Source organism: Nipponia nippon, unplaced genomic scaffold, assembly GCF_047370975.1.
Source record: "Nipponia nippon isolate SJK-2023a ecotype South Korea unplaced genomic scaffold, ASM4737097v1 scaffold_11, whole genome shotgun sequence".
In the NCBI taxonomy this organism is placed as follows: domain Eukaryota; kingdom Metazoa; phylum Chordata; class Aves; order Pelecaniformes; family Threskiornithidae; genus Nipponia; species Nipponia nippon.
Genome location: NW_028262302.1, coordinates 26172316 through 26195813, shown reverse-complemented (window position 1 = coordinate 26195813; position 23498 = coordinate 26172316). Strand labels below are relative to the sequence as shown.

The 23498-nt window shown below is 47.9% G+C and overlaps 1 long non-coding RNA gene across 3 annotated transcripts in view; it reads left to right on the top strand.

Moving 5' to 3' along the window:
- The window catches only part of LOC148056921 (uncharacterized), a 63835-nt gene that overhangs the window by 15096 nt on the left and 25241 nt on the right, over window positions 1-23498 (top strand). For 2 of the 3 annotated variants that reach the window (XR_015702199.1, XR_015702197.1), the window contains 2 exons: window positions 4635-4847; window positions 9763-12372. This is a non-coding gene — a long non-coding RNA (uncharacterized LOC148056921). Of the gene's footprint in view, window positions 1-4634; window positions 4848-9762; window positions 12373-23498 lie in introns of those variants that run through there. The other variant, XR_015702198.1, reaches the window with a different exon arrangement.

Here is a 23498-nt window from a genome sequence, read left to right as displayed (position 1 = left end):
TGAAGCATCACAAATTAATATTTGCAGGGTGGCATTTTGAGGTTTCTGAGCTCAGCAGACCCGTAATAAAACAAGGAACAGTGATCATTACTTTTGTTTGCAAAGCTTAGGGTAGGTAGTGGCTGGGGAGCAATCTCTAAAATTATCTAGTTGCGGTAGATGTAATTGGGGAGCAGGCAGGAGGTTTCCAGTAGAGTGGATTCACTCCCTGTTGGTGAAGGAGGAGATGGAGAGAGACACACCGGTGATATCTATCACATGCAGCAGACATCTTTGACAGTGATTTGCACTGCGGCAATTTTCTCTCGGCCAGGCGATTATTACTTGTCAGCACCAGCTGTTACCTGGAGGACCCCAGTTATCAATTACTTGAAGACATTCTCCCCACCATCGATTATTTTATTAGCTCCCTGATGAATCCTTCGTGTCGACCATCTGAGCCTTGGAGACCAGTCTCTGGTGGGTGGCATTGAGCCCTGGCCAACACCAAGTCATCTACCGTGGCTTCCTGGGAGGCAGGAGGTTCCCATGGGTCACCTTCCCCCTTGTGTGGGGGTCTGGAAGGAGCCCTCACCCCCCTGCCCGCTGGAGGATGCTCATGGCTGCCTCGTCTGGCTCTGTTTTCGAGTGCCAGGCGGGAGGAGGAGAGCGTGACTGTCCCACCGCCCCAAACAGATGGTGCGGCAGAGCTGCGCCCTGGCCTCCGACAGCAAACACCAGGCCCCATTGTTTCCAGGGCCTCAAGAAAATAGATGGGTGACACACAGGCAGCTGCAGAAAATGTTCTCCAGACTGTTCTTGTGCAATGGATTAAAAAAGAAAGAAACAAACAAACAAAAAAAAGGACGAGTTATTCATTTCTGTTTAATGATGAGCAGTTCCTGCGGGGAGCACTGAGCCAGCAGAGGAGACGGTCTGGAAGCAGTAGATGCACATTGCAGCAAGATCTCTTGGTTCACCTTATTTTTAACCCGGGGTCTGCAGGAGCTCAGCACCTCCCTGTTCAGCACTGCCTGCTCCTAATCAGCGTCCTCAGGCATAAAGGCAGAAGAAAGGACCAATGCCACCAGGTGAACCCATTCCCACCTCTGCAAGCGTGGAACATGATGACTTTTTTGAGCAATGCCACTGCCCACAGGCTTTGTGCAGCTTCAGCTGAAGCAGTTGGAGGAGCCACCAGGCTCATGCTGAGCATAGCCGCTTGGTACCCACCTCCTCTTAGGCCATCAGAATGGCAAACACAAGATCTTCAAACTATATAAACCACCCTGCCTTGTTGTGGCTGCAGTGGGTTTGGGGACGATGGTACAAACTGCTCTGCCCACATGATGGATGCAGAATAAGCCAGTGCCTGGGACCATGTCCAAGGAGCAGACACCTGAAAGCGGCAAGTCTAGATGGGAGGATTTCCAGTTTGCTTCAGATACCACAGTCAGCTTGTATGCGTTTGGCTGCTTCTCAGTATAATACAGCTCTTCAGAGCAGAGAGAAAAAATCCAACAGAGTGAAAATCTTTGAAATAGGGGAAAAAGACCAAAAACACAGCCTAGGGAGCCTGCCTAAAAAAAATAAACAAAAGGCAGAGAGGAAATGGGAAGCAGTGGATGGTATGTTACACAGTGTGCAAGCCAACAAGCAATATCTGCAGGTCATCCATTCCTCTGAGCCTCGGAGAGGACATAGGTCCTTCAGTTAAATTGCAGCAGTCCCTCTCCCCTAAGCCTCTATTATTTTGCCTCCAAATGCCCAGCAACAACAGTGACAGAAATAGTTTGCAAAGTCTGACGAAAATCTTGATTTCCCAAAGTTTTGCCAAGCCTTGTTTCAAGTATAAAGTGCTCTGGCTGTTACTCCTCAACTCAGCGCTGACCTTCCGGCTGCTCCGTCCCTCCCTGTTCTGATGGAGAGGTAGAAATGTTTGGTATTAACAAGCACGCCTCCAGCCCTTCAAAGCCGTCTTCCTAGCTGTGCCCCTCGATTATTATTTTTATTCCTTTTCCTGAATATGTTGCCTTTAAAGTGAGATTTTCTTTGGTTTGTAATATTTCACACTTAATATTTCCTTTGGGGCTGGAGGGCTGTGGAAAGGGAGCAGCGGGGGAGTGCTGAAAGCAGCCTCTGAAGGGACGTCGTCAGCCTTTTTGGGCAGCCACACAGCAGGGAGGGCTCGCTCTCGGCATGCAGCGAGCACGTCGGGCTCCCACCCTGGTGCGGGGATGCAGCATGGAGCAGATTCAGCTCCTTTGGTCATTCTTCATTTTGCAGACAACAGACTAAATTGTCTACAGTGAAGCAATTATCTTAATAAAGACAATTTCAGCTTTGCTGGGGTGATTGAAAAGAGATTGCAGAAAACAAGAATGTTTAGCGGTGACTAATTTTTGTAGTTCATTTCTGGGAGTATTTATTTACTTGCTGAGCATCGGGGTGGGAGTTGCAAAGCAAAAAGCTCTGAGATGCAGTGGGTAAATCAAGGGAATAAACAGATATCCTCCCTGCTTTGAATTGCAGCTGATTATCTAGCTTCTTGCTATGCTTGCTCCCCCTGCATATTTTTTCTTATTTTCTTTTTCCTTTTTTTTTTTCCTTGGGTTTTTGCTGACAGAGGAAACTACTGTCAGGCCACCTTGGCTTCATACACCCGCTCTGGCTCGTGCAGCAGTAATACAGATGGAGAGGACACATTTGCTGCTGCAGTGAGCGGGCCGACTGGGTTTTCTGGCAGCGCTGGAGATCTAATGAGACGCTTTCAGCATAATCCCAGGCCTAACGAAAGGCAGATGATCTGCCTCAGAGCATGTGGTCTTTGACGCTAACAAGGCCAGGTATTAGGAGCTGTTGTACGGCGTGAGGCACCACTGCGGCAATTGCCTGGTTTGCTGTCTTCTATGCATTTTGGGCTCATTTCTGCCGACGACGCAGCTGTTTGTTTGTCCTGCGGAGGGTGAGGAACTTCACAAAAGCTTCTTGTCAGCTTCCCCATGACTTGCTTGGGTTTAGCCCAATTCCTGCTCCTTAGAAGGACACGAGATGGAGAGAGGAGTATCTCCTGCACTCCTGCTGGAGCAGACATGAAGAACAGAAGATAGGTCTAGAGGCAGGGTCCTGCCTGCTCCCAGCCAAGCCTGAAGTTTCTCAGATGTGTACAGAGGAGGGAAGATGTAACTGAAAAGGGAGTCACAAATGCACAACACTGAGGTCTTCACTGGCATCTGCTAGGCTTGTTCTTTCTTTCCTGTTCTTGGCATCATGGTAGTGTTCAAAGTCCACACCTGGGAGATGATGTGTCCTGCATTCCTCAGACAAATTAGACCAACAGCTCTGCCCCAAAGAGCCTACATCTTGCCTTGGATAGAGGAGCTGTGTGCAGGCTTGTGTGCAAGGCTTTTTAGCCGTGGGACTCCAAAGAGGGAAGAAACTTCTTCAAAAGTATGCAGGCAGCTACATGACTAATGAACCTAAAGTCTGCTGCACAGCCTGGCATCCCTTACTGTAACAGCCTGCAAATCGTTATCAGTATTTTTAGGTCCCTGATGAATCTAATAACCTGGTGGGGGTGCCTAAGTCACTACTGAAAATGGGAATTAGGTTCCTTAGTCATACCAACAAGGTTAATCTTACCTAACCTACCCAGCTAACATCCAAGTGTTTAGCTGAAGCAGCTTCTCAGAGCCCTCTGCGTGGCTGGTGGAGAGGGACACATGGCTGGTGATTTTTCTCTTCCCAGGATGGGTGTCAAGGGTAGGAGAGACACATTACCTGCTAGAGAGGCTTGTCTCTGCCCTTTGACTGTGAAGGAGCCTTGAAGACTTCAGTCATCTCTAAGTTGGGTGTCTAGTGTAAGGCGTGCAGCTTGTAGATGGATAAAAATTAGAAAAAATGAATCTTCCACACAGACACTTCTACAAGTTTTACCCTGTGTTTTTAAATAGTTTTGTATAAATAACACTGAGGAATGACACAACCCAGGTCTGCAAGGCATTAGTGCTCTCCAGCATGCTGTACATTTCACACTGAATGCTGTTAGCAGCAGAGAAAAGGCCAAGCCAGACCTTCAGATCTAAGCACGCTTGAGTTTTAGAAAAATCTGGATCTGGAGGAAGATCTGAAGTTTTCTTCTGGCCTCTATCTTTACACGGAGCCAAACCACTCTGTCCAGTGTTGCTGAGCCCTTCAATAGTTCTCAAACTATTTCAATCCAGCTGCTGCAGCCCTGGGTCCATCTTGGCTCCGGACAAGCTCCAGGTGAGTTGTTCTGATCTCTTGCTGCTCCGTGAATATACAACACATAGCAGCTGTGCAGGGCTTTCCTAGACCTTATAGGCTGGGATTAAACAGAGAACTATGTGGCCTCGGGTATAGACCTGGATTATGTTTACAAAACAGATGTGGTACAAAATGTCCATGCAAAGATATAAGCTGGCAGAATGGCTCCAGCAACGTTAGCATCTGCTTTGGGAGATGCTGCATGTGGGGAATGGCCACCTGATCAGATACTGCTGTATTGCTATGGCTTCAGCGGTCATCACCCTCCAGCTGAGCGATGGTAACTGCATGTTTCACCTGTCACACACAGGTAAAACACCTATATTTAAGCTGCTGTCATGAATTCATTTTACTTTTTACATTTGCAGGCAGGGAGCAGTAAGAGCGTGTGATCACTACCAGTGCTTGGCCGCAGGGCAGGATCTTCTGAGGCTGCTCCTGCTGAGCCAGCAGAGCTCACCTTAACTATGCCCTTGGAGGATCCAAGTGCTGCCCACTTTATCCCCAACTGTTTGTATGCACCATGGACCCTGGGGACAGCGCATGGAAGTTTTCACCTGGAAACCCTCATGCCGGACATGGTAAGAGGTCTCTCTCATGCACGTTTTTTTGCTGGTGTCTCTCTTTCCATGGGCTCAGTTTTGCAACACCTCGAAAATCTTTCTCTCCCCTTTTTCCTGGTGTTACTTTCAGCTTTTTTGTTTGCTTTGCTGCTGCGAGGGGTCTTGCCCCACACACCATGAGAGAGTCGGCACAAGCCTGGAGCATTGCTTGTGGCTGAGCCATCCCATGTGGCAAGACAACGATGCAGAAGTGTAGGTGCTTTTGCATTTTGCATTGGTATTAGTAAATCCTGGCTGGGGAATCTCATATTTTTTCCAAGTTCCACAGACTGACAGGAGGTGGGAAAGGCCTGGAGGGAAGGAAAAAATGTGTGTGTTTCCTCATGAAAGGTCTGCAAGGATTGGGGCGGGCATAGCTGGGGAAGGTGAGTGGCTGTGATGCAGCTGGAGTCTGCCCAGGTGAGGAGACAGGACAGGTTTGCAGATTTATTGGGGTCTGAGCACAAGGTTTGCAACACTGGTGCTGTGCCATAGGCAAGAAACCTCGCAGCCCTGGGATGCCGCGCTGGCAGATATGTTAGATAACACCTACACACACAAATGCACACTCACAGACACATACATACACTTCTTCAGCAAGGCTGTGCTGCTCATTTGAGCACTAGCGTAGGACTACAGAAGATTTCCCTTTTCAGAGCCATGGGGTAAAGGGCTTTATGGCACAACATGACTTCCCTGAGAAGCAGAGGAGATAACATAAGAGTGAATTTGCCATCTGTCCCTGGAGTTATGAAACACAATCATAACTATATGCCTGTAACTTTAGACAGCTCAAACAGGCTGAGGAAATGACAATGTGCTTCCACATGCTTTAAATCTAGGGCTGGTCCTGTGTTCCTCTGTGTATAACCAGGGTTGAACCCTTCTCCTTGCCGTTTTCCTTTAATTTAATATCCCTTGCAATAGGACTGTTCCTCTTAATGTGCCTAATGTAAAACACGCTCGTTTGCTGACTGTGGCAGGAGTCTCTGGCTCAGGCTACCCTGCACGTCGCCGTGGAGTCTGATGCTGGGGAGGGGAATGACTCTGGGAAGTTTGACACTGAAACAACATATTGGGAGTATTTACTGGGCAGAGTAAGGGAGATGAGTTATTTTGTTGTAAATGATTAGATCTGGGCTGGCTCAAAATGCAGAATAATGCTTGCTATTAGTCTGGATGCTGGAGGAAACAAAAGTGGATCCTTTCCTAGATGGCTACATTCGCAGACCATATTTCTATTCCCTTTGAATAAAGGCAAAGCAAGTCTGCCCTGTGCTGAAAGCCCAGGCCAGTGACTCTCCCAGACACAGACTCGCAACCCCAAGCAGGGTTTGTGGGATGTACAAGGAAGCACAACAGGATCCCACTAGCAGGAGGGGGGCTCCCCCCTGGAAGCTGTTTGCAAGCTGGAGGCTGGGTCCCCAGGGCAGAGGTTGGCCCTGGGAAGGGCAAGCAGCGTTTCCAGACGGGGTGGAATGAACTCATCCATCATTGTCATTTTTTAATTGTTTTCCATGTTGTGCTGTTGATCTTTTAATAGGGCACGATCCGAAACATGCTGCTTTGTTGTGGGTGGCATGTGTCCCTGGTCCCTGGCTGTCTCTGCAGACTGATGGGGGGGACAGTCTGGGGACAGGCTGTCTTTTAAGGACGTGTCAGTGTCCTTAAAATCTCCAATCTCCAATCTCCACCCTTGACTAGTGTTGAGCAAGAGAAATGTCCCCTGTTCCTGATGGGCAATGAATTGCGATGAAGGGACACGTCCCCTTAGGCTGTGGTTTCACAACTATATTAACACTCTTTTAATGACCATCTTTCCAGCTACTCACTTCTGCCTTTTTTGTCATGCTAGTGGATTCTGGAGATCATCCAGGTGACAAAAACCCTCTTTTTTTTTTTTCTATCCTAAATGAGGCTTTTCCCCCAACCCACATCCATTCCCTGAGGAGAGCTGCATGACCAGATGCCCTGCAATGGGCAGAGCTGGTGGGCAGGGGATGGGGGACTCAGATGAAGCAGCTCTGCCACCACATGTGAGGCCACAGCTTCACTGTCTTTCTTTCCTTCCTATTTATAGCAGAGCTGGGTGATTCTCAGCCATCCCTGTAAAGAGCTCGTAGGTCTCCAGGGTTCGGATTTGCAATCAGCTTGTGCCCAGTGGAGCTGGACGCAGCCATGGTTTGAATAGCAAAAGGTTGCACAGCCACATGGACACCTGCAGTATCAGTCCTGAGGGTGGGATTGCAGCCCTGCAGCATCCCATGAAAACAAAGGTGAGCTTAAGAGTCACACGAGACTTTCAGTTAACATGGGACCTTTTTACCCCCCTTTGGTTTTAGACCTCTGAGGTAGATTTGGTTCAGGTTTTCTGATTTTCTTTCCAACAATGTGCTTTTCTTAACAACTCATGTAACTCCAGGATCCAGAGATTCGAGATATGCACTGAATCCCTCTCCCTGCCAAAACTGGGTCTGACAAGGCAAGACAGAGGCTGGCAAGGACACAAGCAGAAATTCCCAGCCTCAGAGATGCTGCTGAGGCTGACTCACTTTGCAGCCAGGGCAGGAGACAGTAAGAGCGCATTTGCCCAGTGGGCCCCCTTCTTTACACTTTATCAGAGTGGCTGCCATCAGCCAAAACACACGCAGGGATTTCCGGGGACTAATCATAACGCTTCGTAATCCCCGCAGCTCTGCAGCCAGCACGATGTGTGCCACCGCCGGGATGGGACGCGCAGCGGGTGTGTTTGCGTGTGCCCCGGCCCCGGCAGGCAGCCGACTTCAAAGAGCCCACGAAGCTTATGCAGGTCAGCAAGGAGCCAACGTGCTGCTATCCCAGCGCGCTCTTATTAGGGGAACTGATACCCTGTTAATTATATCCTCATCTTGCCAGCCTGCCTCTGCTCCCGCGCCCTTCCCCTCCTGCCTGCCAGGCATTTCCGATCGGCAGGGAGACTCGGTGCTTTGCTTCTTGCTCATCAAGTCTTCACCTCCTTGTTAACTGCCTGACAGCTGTCTCTTTGCTCCCTAGCTCCTTGTCCCTTTCCTGTCTGTCTGTCTGCCTGTCTCTGGTGGCCTCAGAGGTTTCCTCTCCTCTCTGGGAGGAGTTGTCTCCAAGCTCCCTGCCCTACGTGCAGACCCGGTGTGCAGCATGCGACCGCTCTCGCCTGCTTAATACCACTTTGTTTCTACTCCTGAAGGTTGTGATTGAAGAAAGATTTGCCAGAGAAGCCTTTCTTTTGCTCAGATCGTATAACTGCGTGGCAGGGGGGCGGGAGCGAAGTTTTTGAGCACATAAGCCTTTCCTTAGGTCTGAAACAGAAACACTAATCTCTGAGCTGTGTAGCAGGCTGGGGAGGCTGCTGGATTTCCCTTCACATGGTAGGAAAAGATTGGGACTGTGAGCTGTGTGGGGAGCAGCTCCTGGAGCAATCACACACCGACACGGTCTTCCACCTGCGCAGCTGGGAATGGCAGAGCGAGTGTCCCCATGTCCCTTTTCTCCAGTGGTATCTGCAAGCCTGAGAGCACTCGGCACCCTCCGAGCCAGCAGAAGAAACACCGATACAGATGCACAGGGAGCAATGTGCTCCGATGGGAAGATCCTCCTGACCTGAGATGTTTGAGGCTTGTCGGTAGAGCCCTGGAAGCTGTGCTGCTGGCTTTGGTGGGTTGCCCTCAGGGTCTAAGTGTCCCCAAAATGTGCCCTTATCTGGTGCAGCAGGAGTAAAGAGAAAGCAAACTGCTATCTCACTGATCCCTGCTGGGACGACTGCCCTCGTTTTTCGCTTTGATATTCTCATGCTGGAACAACCCTGGCTTCTCTGGCCCTGCTTTTTGCACAGCCCGGCCGGGACTTAAGCCCTGTGTTTCCCAGAAAGGGTTGGGGAATCTTATCAATCTGCTATTATTATTTTCTTTTTCCTTCTCCTTTGAATTCCAGTCGGCTGCTGACTGAGAAAACACAACAAGAGGCTCAAATCAGTCAGCTCTTGGCGTATTCAAATTGGCACCAGTTTGTTTGTTTTGGGACTAAAGCCAGAGTGAGAAAGCCGGGGCTTTGAGATGCTATTGGGATCACCTGGGAAAATACACATGCCTTTCATCTTGCCTCCATCCCCCATGGTCAGGAGGGCTCTCTGCCCCCAGCTGGGCTCCTTTTTATCAGCGGTGGGTCCCTCGCTGTGCCTGAGGACAGGCACTTAGCGGTGGCCATATGACATGGAGTGAAAGTCCCGAGGGAACAGATGTTTCTCTTTCAAGGAGTATGGAGGCTGGGGAGAGGGGAGCGTTGGACAAGGTATCAAATACCTTTCAGGCTTTCCAAAATCAGTGCTGGAAGCTGCTTCTCTTGATCACGGCATTGAGCTGCTGGTAACACCTAACCCCTGGCAATGGTCTAAGAGAGGGACCTGAATGCAGTAACGCAGGATTTTATTTTTAATTTTTAAATTTTTTTTTCTTCCTGCAGAAATGACATGTCCACAGACACAGAGGTACTGGGCAGAGCTCCTCAGGCAATTCTTTTTTAGGCTCGTGAAAATTTTCATGCATCTTTCTGAGCCCATGAAAACAGTGATTCTCTCCCCCTTGTAAGAACTGAGGGCCGAACTCCCTGCAGTGGAAATAGCTCCACTGTCCCTGCACAGCAGCCCCAGTGTCACCACTGTTTCATTTTCTTCAACACTCCCAGGTCCCTTGCTAGAAGATGGTGAGAACAATTATTTGCATGAAGCTTAGGGGATCGCATCAGCCATTTCTCTGCTCAGTGCTGTCTTTTCTGCATACAGCGACAAATGTTTCTCCCCTGTGGCCCCAAGCCTTCAGCTTTTTCAGATTCCTTCATCTTCTTTCATCAAACCTTTTCCCTCTTTTTTCTTTGTTTTATTCAGGATTGTATCAGTTTTCAGGACACAGATCTGCTGCAGACCAGGAATTTGCCCTTACTGGATCATTTTAGCCTGCATACACCACTGTTACTGAGTGATTGATAGGAGTTCAGCCCAGCAGCCCCAGATTTGAAAAAGGAGGTTTCAGCTGGAAAGCAACATCCCAGGTTCTCTGTCTACACATTTGTCAAATTGGGGGATGAAATGGCCCCTCTGAAGAGGGCACCGAATGTTTATACAAACCTCGCTGCCCAGCTGCAAGCTCGGCTCTTTCATCTGCAGCTCCGGTGTTGCAGTCTGGAAGGTGTGATCCCACCGGGAGCTGGGCAGCTCCCAGCCACGATGCTCCCACAGTGCCATCAGCTCTGCGTGGCTCCTTGCCTTCAAACGCACCATCACCCGAGCTGTGAAACAGGGACCTGGATCTGACCGTGGGTTTCGGACGTCTCAGAAATGAGAGGGTTTGTCAGCAGGTTCTGGTCTGATTTTCCAGTTAAGGAGATGATTGGTCCGCAGGTTCTGTTTTTCCCACTTAGCCAAAATCTAGTCACAGGCAATTTGTTTTCTTCCCACTTTTTTAATCTTCTCTGATATTGTTCCCTACAGGCCTTAAATAAGAATTTGACATTGAGCAGTCAAAATGCCTGGTACAAGCGTCTCACCTTGTTTCACATGTGATTGAGACCAAAACGTGTATAATCTATGTTTGCCAGCAACTCTGGAATTGGGATTTCTTTGCTTTGCTTATTATGTTCCTTCTGTGTTATCTCCAGTGGAACTGCTTGCAAAAAGCCTTGCACAGACAGTCAGGTTTTACTGCGAGTCACTCGTGGTTTAAGGACGGTTATTTTCTCGGCAGCAGATGATAGCAGTACTACCAGCGCTTCTCACCCTGCCATGGAGCAAATGATGGGTGCTGACGGTCTGGGCTGGCTTTAGAAACATGGAGCTGTAGGTTAACCCAGCAGGTCTGGATGGGGAAGGTGCAGGATTTGGCCGTGGTGTTTAGCAGGTACCCATAGAGCAGGACGGCTTTTGGCTGGAGACCTGTTTGGTTTCAAAACCTCTTCTGAGGAAGAAGGCTAAGAGGACAGATACACCGAAAGAAGCAGCCTCAGAGACTGGAGTCATCTTTGTCTGATTGAAAACTGTATTTTACACTAATTTAGCCCAGATGGGTCACCGCCTTGGTGGAGACATTCAGACCTCTTGTAGGAGCACATAGAGCCCCAGTGGCAGTAGAAGTGGTCCCTTGTGCCATGCCTATCCCCCAAGGACAGGGCCTGACCCAGGTGCTGTGATGCTGCAGGGCTGCAGACAGAAGCCAAACTTCATTAATCATAAAATTAAGAACCAGCAAAGCTCTTTTATGGACCCAGGTGGTTGTGAAATCATGCCCAGAGAGGGGCTGGGGTGCCTGTGGGCTCCCCCTCCCAGCAGCATCCTCCTTTTCCCCACTGTGACACTGCATCTCCCATCCCAGCTGCTCCGGTTGGGAGTGTTGGATGGGGTCCTGCTGGGAACATGCTGCTTTTTTATTCAGGTGAAGCTGCAGAGGAAATCCAGCAATCTTGAATTTCCTCACCATGCTCAGGGATGCTTTTCCCTTCTCCACTGCCTTTAGCCTAAACTGGTGCTTGAAGTGCTTGTTTTGGGAAAGCACCAGGCATAAAACATACAAGCAACTGTCTGCAGCTGCAGGGAAGGTCATAAAAATGGGGATTACACCCTTTCCACACAGCAGCCTGCTTCCTCCTTCCACGGGCTGCGAAGACCTCTGAGGAGGCTGCGAAGACACATGTGTGTTCCTGGGAAAGTGAAGGCACGTTAAATCAATACCACAGCTCAAAAGCAAGGCTGGCTATTGCTGGTGGAGCAGTCAGTGGAGCAGGGCTGGGAAGCAGCAGCCATGTCATGTGCTTCTGCAGGACCGGCTGAGTGAGGCCGAGGTGAGCTGGCAGGAGCAGGATGTTTGCTTGGACATGAACCTCTTCAGAGGATCTCAGAGTACTGATCTTGTCATGCTCTGGGCATAAAAGGTCAGGAACAGAGACACATCTAACTCGTACAATTGCTACAAAAGCTCAACATTTTAAAAGTATTGAGCTATCCATTTTAGATTCCCTTTATTTTGCCTTCTTTGGGTTTTCAGGCTTTGGTTCCCAAATTTACAGGTACAGAGCAAGCTGAGGTACAGAGCAGAATGATTTCAAGGTAAAAGACCTAGCAAGTGGATTAAATTTTCGCACTGTTTCATTGGTCTGTAATGCAACAAACTGCCTTTTAAGCAACATTTGCTTTCAGTGGCAACAATAAAAACCAAGCTCAGGGAGTGAAAATCAATTTGGAGGTGATCTGAGATCTCTCCATCTCATGCACTGTCATCACAGCCCTTGCAGAAGAGGTGAAATGCCTCCCAAGGACTCCCAGGGCATGGCAAGGCTGCCATCCCCAGGAAAGGGTGCGGAACTGGGCACTGACAGGGGGACTTGCCCCAGACCACCAAATAAATGCATGGACAAATCCAACAGGGGCTTTCACATGGGGAGCAGAAACCCACACTTGCAACATAACCCAGTGCCACCCAGTTGGGGAAACGGCTTGTTGGGAGAAAATGGCCCAGGGTTTCTGCTCACATCCAGCCTTTGGTGGTGGATTATTTTTCTGTGCAGGAGAGATGATCAGCTGTGACCTTTTTGAGAGCAAGGACCTGTCAGGAGCTCCAGACTCCAAGGTGGGAGTGTGGCCCAGGGCGCTGGGCTCTCTGAGAGCTGCAACATGCACCCTGCAGCAGAGATAAAATGCCTTTTCGGCATCACCTGCAGATTCTTCTTCTATCAGATTTGGCTCCTTGTCTGAGAGGCAGTCTCTGAACCACACCAAGGCACCATGATGATGTAGTGGCAACTACATGGTTGTGTTAAATCCGCTTTTTTTATAATGGGGTTTGTTCCTCCAGCAGTTCATCCCTGAATTGAAACCAGGCAAAGCTTTCTCTGCACAATAACTACACATGACTGGTGGCCTCTGTTCAATGTTTTTTCTGCTGCTGGTGGGGCAATGGGGCATGTGGCTGATACAAGAAATGCTGCCTTTGGACAATGTCTTGGTGTAGGGCTGTAGGAAGGATTTTACAGCAAATGCCTTACTTTGCAGTCAGCTGGCTGCATGTGTTTGCCTTCCCTAGTAATTACCAGCTCCTTGTGTCATCATATCTGTTTCAGTGTCTTTCAAAGCATTCGTGCCTTCTTCTTCAGTTAATGGCAGAGCAGTGTTGTCTTAGACACAGACACTTCTGGCAGAAGAGCCCATTTTTGTGCCAAGAAACCCTGCCTCCATGTCCACATCTCAAAGGCATGCAGCGGCTCGCAGCCCAAACACCTTTACACAGGCATGACCATCCTTTGTGCCACTGGGAGGTTTTGCAGGGGGCTTATCCCAGCCACTCTGCCTGGTGTGCAATTGACCCCGCTAATGCAGGGCAAGCTTAGGGGTTTCAAAGCCTGTCTCAAGTCCTGGAAGAGCTCTCCGAATTCCCCTCCTGTCTGCAGGGTGCTGCTGGCTCCCGAGGCAATGCCCAGTCCCTCGCAGCCTTTTACTGTCCCCAAGCCCCACTGCCAGCATCCTAACCATGCCCTGTGCAAGTGAGTTTGCTGCTGGTGAGCTTGCTTAAAGGGAAAAAGCCCTTCAGGATAAGACTTATGCTTCCCACCAGCCTCTTCTGGAAAATAGTATGAAGCAAAACTGACAGCAGGATGATCCAGCCGGTCTTTCATCCCTAACGAGAGGCTCCTAATGAGAGCCTCCTCCTTCTGCCATGGAGCTGTGTCATTGTCCCTCTCTATATTGTTGTAGTAGAGCAAAGGAGGAGGGGGGGGAAGGATCATTTAGCACGTGAAAGGCACCTCTTGTATGGGGCTACATGCATGGCACAGTTCAGCCGGGGTGAGCAACCAGCTCCTGCCAAGCCATGATGTATGAGGCAGAAAGGTCAAAAGTTCTCCTTTACAATCAGCAAGAAAGGAGAAGGCAGGCGATGGTCACTTAATTTGTGGGTTTTTCCCTCTACTTGTCAAGAGGAGTTTGGGCTGCGGTGATGGATGAGTCATCAATTAGAGTCGGATGCTTGGTCTTTTGTCTCAGTTCCTAAAGGGCCCAACTGAAGCCCTGGCCAAGTTGCTGGGAGTCCATCCACTGATGCCAGTGGGCCCTTGATTGGGACTACGAAGGCTGTGGATCAGCTGGGTTGAACAGCCTGCCTTTCTTCATGCTCAGTGTTGTGCCTCTCAGCTCCCCAGTTGCTGCTGTTATCGGGCAGGACATTTCCAGAGCTGAGTCTTGCTAACACTTGCCACCAATTCCTTACATTTCTTTCCCTGGTCCCTCTCCGCGCAGCTGCTTTGATGTGCAGCAGGAGCAAGCAGCGAGCTGTGTAGTGCAGCAGCTCCTCGCTCATGCCTTCCTGCTTATCTGACCATATGTACTGTTAATATTTCCTCTAAGGCACTCAGCTCCCATGATAATGCTTCTTTATCAACAAAAAGCCTTTAAATATTTTGCTGCGGAAAGGAACATTTCCACAGTTTTATTGCAGTATATATAGCCCCTAATGGTTTGATCCTGTGGCACGTGCTCTGCAATCAGCTCACACAGTCCTACACAAGCACAGGCTATCTGGTACCCCCCTTCATTGGGAAGTATTGTCCCATGTTACTCGTTGCACACAATGGTGTAGGAAGACAAAGTCAGATCTACAGGCACGAAGACTCAGTTTGAATGTGATGTCTGTTCTGACAGTGAGGGGTGGCTCAGCTTCTCTGCTCATGCCTAGCAGGGAGTCCTTGCTCTTAGGTGCTTATAACAGCTTATTTCCATGTGGGATTGAGACCTCAGTGTGTGCACCAGACGCTTCCTCCTCCCATGTCCCAGTGCCCAGGTGTGGAGGCTGGAGAGACACTGGAACGATAAACATCTGGAGGTCACCACCTCCACAGCCTGGACTTATCTCTGCTAGAGGCCTGGGCCAGGCACTGACTTTCTGAGTTTAGTATAGAGGAAAGAAGAGATAACATGAACTTTCTCCTTCATTCCGCTGTGTCAGCCCCAGCTGGGGTGAACATGCTTCCAGCCACATAGCATAGGCATGGCCAAGTGGTTCCCTCCATGAGAGGGTGTAATTAGGGAACTGAACATATTTTCCACTATCACTGGTCTTGGTTGGCCTGAGTAAAAATATCTCCCTTTAATATAGATGCACAGGCTGTTTCCTTTATGTTGTGCAGGCTGTGTGAAGATTGCTCCTCCTCAGCCTAGATGGAGAGGTTGGGGACCATGGGAGTCTCTCACAGAACTGGCTGGAAAAGCTTCATTGTCTGGTCAAAGTCTGTAGACACTGTCACATTCCTGACTGCTCACAGACTGGATGGTTTTTATTGGCTTGGGATAAACAGACGGTAATCTTGTCTCTGCTACATCTCTCCTCGGAGAGTTACTCCACTCTCTGCTCTTTGCTGGCCCTCATCAGGACCTGGCATAAAACGCTATGAAAAACTGTTTCTTATGGGAGTGGAACAGAAGCTGGTTTTGTGTTTTTCATTCAGCCTATTTTCTTACAATGACAGTCATGGGGAGGACACAGTTGTGACTACCATTGAATGGATAGCTTGGCATTTTGATTTGGAGTGAGTGAAAGCATTTTGGAACTCACCAATTAAAATCATTTAGATAATAAGTAAATATATATAATAAATATTAAAAAGAATTAGAAAGTCCATGGAGCCATGTTGCGCCTAAGGCCAAGCTGGCATTTGTAGTCCTCATGTCTATGCAATGGTTGTTTCTGGAATACTGCAGCTCCATGAGGATATTCTAATACCAGTAAATGGATGTGCATGCGTATTTTATGTGAAGGACTGGATGGAGTCCCAGACCTATATTTTCCAGGGTCCTGTTTCTTAATGCCTGGGACCATGTTCAAGAGGTCAGAGGAACCCAGATCTCCTGATCAGAACACGGCCAGAAGAGTCCTGGAAGACTCTCTAGCCTTGGGGACTGTTCAAGTTATGAGTGTTGTTTTTGGATGATGGTAAAGGTTTAATAAATGCTGCAGCTGTAGAAAGCACCCTCACTGGAGAGTATAACTCTCCATGTCAATATGTGATTTACATTTCCAGCCTGCATGTATCCAGGCTGCATGGCTCAGTCAATGGGGTGGGCAGATCCAGCGCTTACTTTGGCAGAATAGTTCCTCAAGTCTTGTTTAATTAGAACTCAGACCAGCTTCCTGGAGATTGTGGGAACCTCATTAACAGCACAAATAGAAACTTGAAGAGGCCAACTCAGTGGGAAAAGATTGCTTGTTAAGAACTTTACTTACCAAGAACTTAACCTCTTCAAGAGTTGTGTCTCTCAGGTACAGCAGAAGGATTTATGGCTGGAATATAAGGTCTCTTACAACCTCCCTAATGTTGGAGGGTTTTTTTTGCAATGTGAATTAAAACCTCTCAAAACAGTAGATAAAATCTTTTTGGCTCAACAGTTTCCAGTAATTCTTAGGTGTCCTCTCTTGAATTGGTTTTAATCCTTGATGTCTATCTCGATGCTCTTCCACCATCTGGAGATGCTGATGGCTGATTTGCTGTCCTCATCCTTGTCTCACTTGGCAATGTTACCTTATATTTTAATATATGTTGGTCTATATAAAATCCATTTTTTTTTAAAATATTTAAGATGTGATAACAGGAGTTTAGACACCTAGCTCAGATGTAGACACCTAAATTTAGTTCACCTCATTTCAGATGACATCCCACCTATTGTGTCTTGAGAAGGTTTTAGAGAGGTCTCCCTAGGAAGGCTAAGCACTGTCTGTCTATCTGCTTCAGGACTGGCATAGAAGAGAGCTGTAAAATACAGTTAAAGTGCTTGAATTGTTGCTCAGTAAATACATGTACTTGTATGTATTTGTGAGAGCTGGATGGAGTCTCAGGGCTATGTTTTGAAGTTGCTCTGTTCTCTTTAATTTTGGAGCTATGCCGAAGAGGCTAAAGGGACCCAGATCTGTTGATCAGAACAAGGCCAGAAGAGTCCTGGAAGAGCAGCTGATTGTTCATTTCCTATCCTCATCCTAGCCTCATGCTGGCAACATTGCCATATATTTCAGAGCAGAATATGTATTGGTCTATAAAAAAAAATCCATGTTTTTTTTTCTATCCTAAAGACATGATTATCCTCCTGCTGCTTTGGCTTAACCAGATATGGAGAGGGAAAAACAGGATGCCTGTATCTACCTACCCCTACAGCATTTTCTACAAAGTCATGAGGCTGAATGAGGATGGGGTTTTTTGTTGTTAATTAAATGCATCCCACCCAATCAGGAAAGAAATCAAATGTCCAGTTAAAATAAAGGAAGATCAAATAAACACACTGTATGTTTTGAAAGACAATATTGTCAGTGGGAGGGGGATGGATCAGGGAGAAAAAGACTGAGCAGTCTTTGTAGAGGAAAGACATACGGCTAACCAGCTCAAATAGGAAGGCTTCACAGTGGAAAAGGGTAAGCATATCATTTCACAGGCAATTCTTGCAAGACATGAAAAGGGCTTCCTGCTGCAATTTTCTCTTCTGGAATTATCCCAGGCTGAAAGACCTTTGGTCTCATGTTGATGAAGATTTCTCAAATCCCTGTCATTATTGTGCTGGAGAAATAATCCTGGTTTGCTGAGTTGTTTTGAATCTTTCCTCCTGCTGCCAATAAGTGTAACTTATTGCAATGGTTACAAAAAAGTTTCCCCAGACCAAATATCCACTACAAAGAAAGTGGTTTGCAAAAATAAAAGAGAGAGAGACTTGCTGCCTTGATTACAGCAAACCACTAAGTGCTTAGAGGAAAGATGGAGCACATTGTACTTCTTGGTGCTTCCCACAGCCTCTGCTGCCTTCAGGTAGGAACAGATCCTGCCTTCTCTGCAAAAAGACCAAAAAACCAAACCACATCTGTTTCCCTGTTCTTATACCACTGGATTTTTCCCCCAGATCTACAGGGTGCCTTCTGGGGTCTGCACTAATGGTGATGGACCAATACATGTCCCGGTCTGCCCATGCAACTGGTGTCACTGGACCATGTTGGCTGTTTTGTAACTGCTGTGGTCTTGCTCTAGTTCCTTGCTGGCTGGGATTTTGCTTAAGCTTGATCTGCAAAATGAAATCGGTGGGGCAGCTTCACCAGCTGTGTAAGTTTCTATATCTCAGTGGTGTCAAGGCCATGCCAGGGGTGTGGTTGTAAATGCCCCTTACCCCAATGCCTCTGCATGTGGTCCCATTCCTGTAAGGGTACATTTTCAGGTGACACACTTGTTCCCTACCCTGCCTTTCTTTTCATGGTAAGAGAGCATTGCTTTCTCCCAGCTTCTCCAAGTCCCCTGTTTGACGTCTCCTATGGGCCCAAACTAGTCTAGGGCTTCAGCACTCTACCTAGAATGCCATTTTCAGGAATGCCCCCCAAAACAGAGCTTCTCCCCAGGTTTTATCTACCCCCCTCCAGGGGCAGCCTGTGCCTGGGGGACAAAACAAAGGGGAAAACCCAGAAAGATTTCAGAAAAGTAGATTTGCCACTCTGCTGCTGTGTGAGGTCACAGGTTAATAGAGAGAAATGCTGCCTGTGGAGATGTCAGACTGGCTGAAAACTCACCCTGGGAGCTTGATTTTGGGGAGGGAAGGAGGAGCTGGGGAGCTATAGCTGACTTTTCTAATGTTTTGAGTGGGAGCCCTGATGCTCGCTAGCTAAGACTAGGACCTTTATTTATATTAATAAACATTAATAAACATTCAGCATAAACTTGGATGTTTGTGTACACACACCTCTATATTTAACTAGCCAGGCGTGTGCTCCAGAGCTGAATTTTCACACTTCTTTTATTTGATTTTTATCACTATCTTGAGCATAGAAATTTCCGCACAATTAATTGAAGTGACATATGCTTGCCAGCAGCCAAGTCTTAATCCCATCCTTCCCTTTCACCATGTTTCTGATTATGCTGATGGCAAATCCACCTCGTTTGACTCAGCTTTGCACTCAGAGTGGATGCAACAGGAGCCAAATCTTCTCTTAGAAGCACAGGGATATTTGCCGAATGTCCTGCAGGGTCTCAAGTTTTTGCAGTAATAAACAAGTGCTTCATTGGCTTCCGAGACTGATGTGAGTAGTTATCAGAAACTGCAAGCAGTAACCAGCTCCTAAATCACACATCTGGTAATCCGGAGCCATTATTAGTGATAAGCATGCTTTGGTAGGGTCTTGTATTCCTGAATGTAGCCCTCATTTTGCTATGTTTCAGACATTTGACAAAAGACAGTCTTGCCTGACATAGCTCGTGGGGGTGTAAGGCCAGGGACAGCCCCCCCGCAGCACTCACACCCATTCTGAGCTACAGTTTGTGCAAGAGACCCAAATCCCAAGGAATGGCATGATTAATAGAGGAAATCCAAATCCAGAACCCACCCTGCATTGCTGCAGAGAGCACAGAAATGTGAATTTCAAATCCCTGCAATGGGACTGAATGCAAATGCTGTCAATGCCCGTGCATCAGGATGTACAGACAGGTGCAGCCCGCTGTGAGCATCCTTTGTGAGTCATGGCAGAAAGTGATTTATGCTAAGCACAAAACACTTTGCTGATCTTCCCAACCAAAGTCCCCAGAGCTCTAATCATTGCACTGATGGTGGAGGTGAAAAGACAGCAATTTTTACTGTGTGAGAAGCTTTGATTTCCTGTGAATCACTTCCTACTATAAATCAGCTATAGGCAGCTGCATCCACTTGCTCCTCGGGATAGAAAAATATACCCTGCTGCTAGACAGCAACACAGGCGCCAAAAACATCACGGGATCAAAGGGCACTGTGATTTATCCCAAGCAGAATCTAAACAAGCCTGTCAGCTTGCCTGGACCATTTGTTTATTTTAGCTGTGGACATCCATGTCCATCCAGCGTCGGGGGATGGATTTATCATTAGCATCATTTGTCCCATGTCTGAGCTCGCTCTAAATATCCCTTTCATTCAGCATCCTAGTGGCTGGTACCAAATCTGCATAGGGAGCATTTTCCAAGGGCTCAGCACTTCAAGAAGAAACGCATCTCTCATCTGTGCTGGGGACTGTCTGATTGGCTTCTGAGAGAGGGAATTGTTAATGTTTCAGCTGCTCTTCCTTCTTTTCCTGACAAGGCCCAACCAAGAGCATTGCCCAAAAAAGTTATTGTCCAGAAACACCAATAGCTGGGGTTAGTCTCAGTGTGGGAAAAATATTTTGTTTCTTTTCTCCACATGCAGGCTTCTCTGGAAGGAACACTTTTGCAGTCTGTCCTCCTGTTTCCTGGTTGAGAGATCTCGGTGCCTCCTCTGAATCCCTCCCCGAACTTCCCAGAACTGTGGAGGTTTTCTCTGGAAGCGCAGGGCGACTGCTGTGCTTGTCTGGAGAAGGTCAAACATCCTTCTGGGTTCCCAGGAGCAGACCTGCCAAGTCAAGTGATATTTTGGGTTTCTTTTCCCCCCCCCCACTATGTAAACTCTACAGAGGGCACGGGAGGTTTGGCCTTTTTCTCCGGGAGATTCAAGTGACAGTTGTTTTTTCTGATGCTATCTCTTTGGCACTCAGAGCAAGGATGTTTCAAAGGACAGAGGAATGGGGTTGGGCTGTGAGAAAAAAATAGGTTTAACATCACAGTGTCTCCTTCTCTCTCCCAGCCACCACTGCTCTCTTGCACAGTGTTGCTCTTTCATCACCATGGCTGTGAGAAGAAAACAGCCTGGAACTTTTGCGTATGGATAATACAGCAACCAGCAAATTAGGCAACTCTAATTACACCAACCCTTCTTTCTTGTGGGGTGGTGGTATATGCAGAGTAGAGCAAAATGAGTGTTTGTCAAAACCTGAGGCTAGTTGGCGTTCAGTGCTGCTGTGTGGGTCCAGGTATTCACAGAGCCCAGCTCTGTGATTACAGGCAGTGTTTCAAAGCCATCTGGTATCTGGGGTCTTCTGAAAATACCACCAAAGGTGCCTACGTTAACTGACCTCTGCATGAATGGGAAGCCTGTTCAAAAATCCTTGCAGCAGTCTCGCAGAAAAACATCCCTCCACTTTGAAGCAGAAGGGCTGAAAGGACACTCTCTCTCGCACCTCCAACAGAGCGTGCCTGTGCGCACGGAGGAGCGCGGCAGGAGAGCTGTGGTAATGCATGCTCAGGTGGCTGCTTGGCCGTGGTCACACTGGCCCACCGGCTACTAACACCCAGGCTGAGTGTAACTACATGGTGTCCCCAGGTCTTTCTGTGCTACTGTGTGTACATGTCATCTGCATCTGTCATGGACCTCTGTCATGGATGAATGGATGGATGCAGAGGAGGACATCCATCATACATGGAGGGATGGTCATCCATCATAGAGGGATGGATACCCACAGGAGCTGATTCCAAAGGCTCCATTGACCAGCCATCTTCTACCTCCTGCCTTGCTACACAGATCCAGTTTCTATTGGAGTTAAGGGCTGTGAGGCTCCTATTGCCTTTAAAATTTTAGATCTGATATAGCTAGCAGCAGGGACATACCTGGATCTCAGGAGATCTACCACACAGGTGGATGATGTGCATCCCAAGCATTTCTCACCCAGCCCTCCTTCACTTCTTTCTTATTCTCTTCTTGCAGGAGAGATCTGAGGTTGTGAGAGAAAGAGAGTTGATGAATGGCAGTGGCAAGGGGAGATGGAGGGAAGAAATGAATGGCATGGGAATCTCTTCTGGATATGTTTTTAAAGCTGTAACCCCGATGCCTTAATCCATCTGGTCTGTGACACTCAAAGCATCTTTTTGGTTTGAGAAAGGAATGTGGGACTAGACAAGAGGTAGTTAAGATAATAACAGTGACCTGGGTTCCTTGGCAAACGAGGACTGTTTACACAGTGTGCGTTTGAACACCTTGTTCCAGATTCAGAGAGAAGCAGAGGTCACTGGTGCTGGATGGGCTGTCCCCTCCTGGAGACACTGTGGTCATGCTCCGGGACATGGGGATGGTGACAGAGATTGCCCTGCAGCACACAAGGGCTGGACCAGGCTGTAGAGTAGAAACCACAGCTCCTTTTTCATTGTCCTGCGGAGCCAGCTTGGGTCATTCGTCCCTGGAGAACGGAGACACAGAAGTGACTTGAGGACTGGAGAAGATGCTTTGCACCATGAGGCTTAGAGAGCTCTAACTGCTTTCTTCACAGAAGGAGATGGGGAGGTGATCTGATTATCTTCTAGCAGCATCTCCTTGGAGAGAAGTCTCTGGGTACCTCGCAGGAAGGACAGAGCAAGGACCTGTGGCTGACGGCAGACAGACACAAGTCAGAATTAAGCTGCACATTTATCATGGTAGAGTGATTAGCCATTGGAACAAACAACCAAGGAAATGGTGGATTCTCTTTCTCTTGAAGCCTATTTTCCTGGCAAACACAAGGGATTGGGCTCACCGTGAGAACAGGAGGAAATGTAAGAGTCAGGTGCTGCCAGGTGATCCAATGGTATCCTGGCCTTAGGCTCATGGAATGGGTAATGTGAATAGGATTTCATCACCTTCATACGCTTGGATGAACAGTGCCTACACTGTTAACCTGATGTACTCAAAATCTTAAGTAACGATGCAGTAATTGTGTCACATTGGCATCTCGCCATGTAATACTCATATTGTTAAGCCAGCTCTTTCAAAATTCAGCAAACGCATCTATTTCTAATAGGCATGCAATGTATAACATTTGCAAATGTTCTCACAGCTGGGCCATCAAAGAAAGCTCCCTGTAGTGCTAACAGAATATTTTATCAATAGCTTCTATCTGAGCTTCTGGTGTTGGTGTGAAATAGCCATTATGGCCAACGGTAGATGATTTCCAATTCCTAAAGCACAGACTTGGCAAAGAGGGGCTGGGGTTGCTTTTAACCTCCTCTGATCACATCCACTGTAGGCTGCAAGTGTGAATAATGCATAAGGGAAAAGGCCTCTCTGCATCTGAGCATGGGCAACATTTAGAGAAACAGAGGTGTAGAAATTCAATCTCACGTTGCTGAGGCAGAACAATAACATTAAAAATTCCTACTGTGCAGTGGGTTCAGAGTCAGTCATCTAATACAAATAAAACCCTGTGTGCTGATGCAGTGCACCAGGGAGATGGTATTGAAGAGTGGTTTTACTAAATAGCACTTTGCTGATCCCCACCTGAAGTCCCCGGAGCTCTAGTTTTTACACTGAGCATAACAGAAGAAGACGGCAGTGTTGGGACTCTACTGTGAGGTGGGATCACTTGTTCCTGCTCTCCATCAGCTGTGGAGGCACACTAGGGCTCAGAGAAGATCCCCTCTCCCCTCTGCAGGTTGCATGGTGAGCTCTTTGGTGGTGGCGATGAAGAGGCAATGACTGTGTTGGACTCAATGGTCTGCAGAAGTGGTATGGCCTCTCCCTGGAGCCACCACCTTGCTGGGGGCCAGTCCAGTGGAAGAAACCATAGTCTCTGATTGCCACCCACAAATGGTATCTGAGAAGGGGAGCAGAGCCCTTGGCTTATTCTCAGGGAGGAGAATTCTTAATTTTTGACTGAGGCTGTATTTTGTCTGTCACTGCAATCCCCGTTACTGCCTCTGCCTCTGCTTGCCCTTCAGGGCAGTAGGATCTGCCCTGTTTGACAGTCAAACCCCTTGTGCTGAGGCACTAGGATCAGAGTC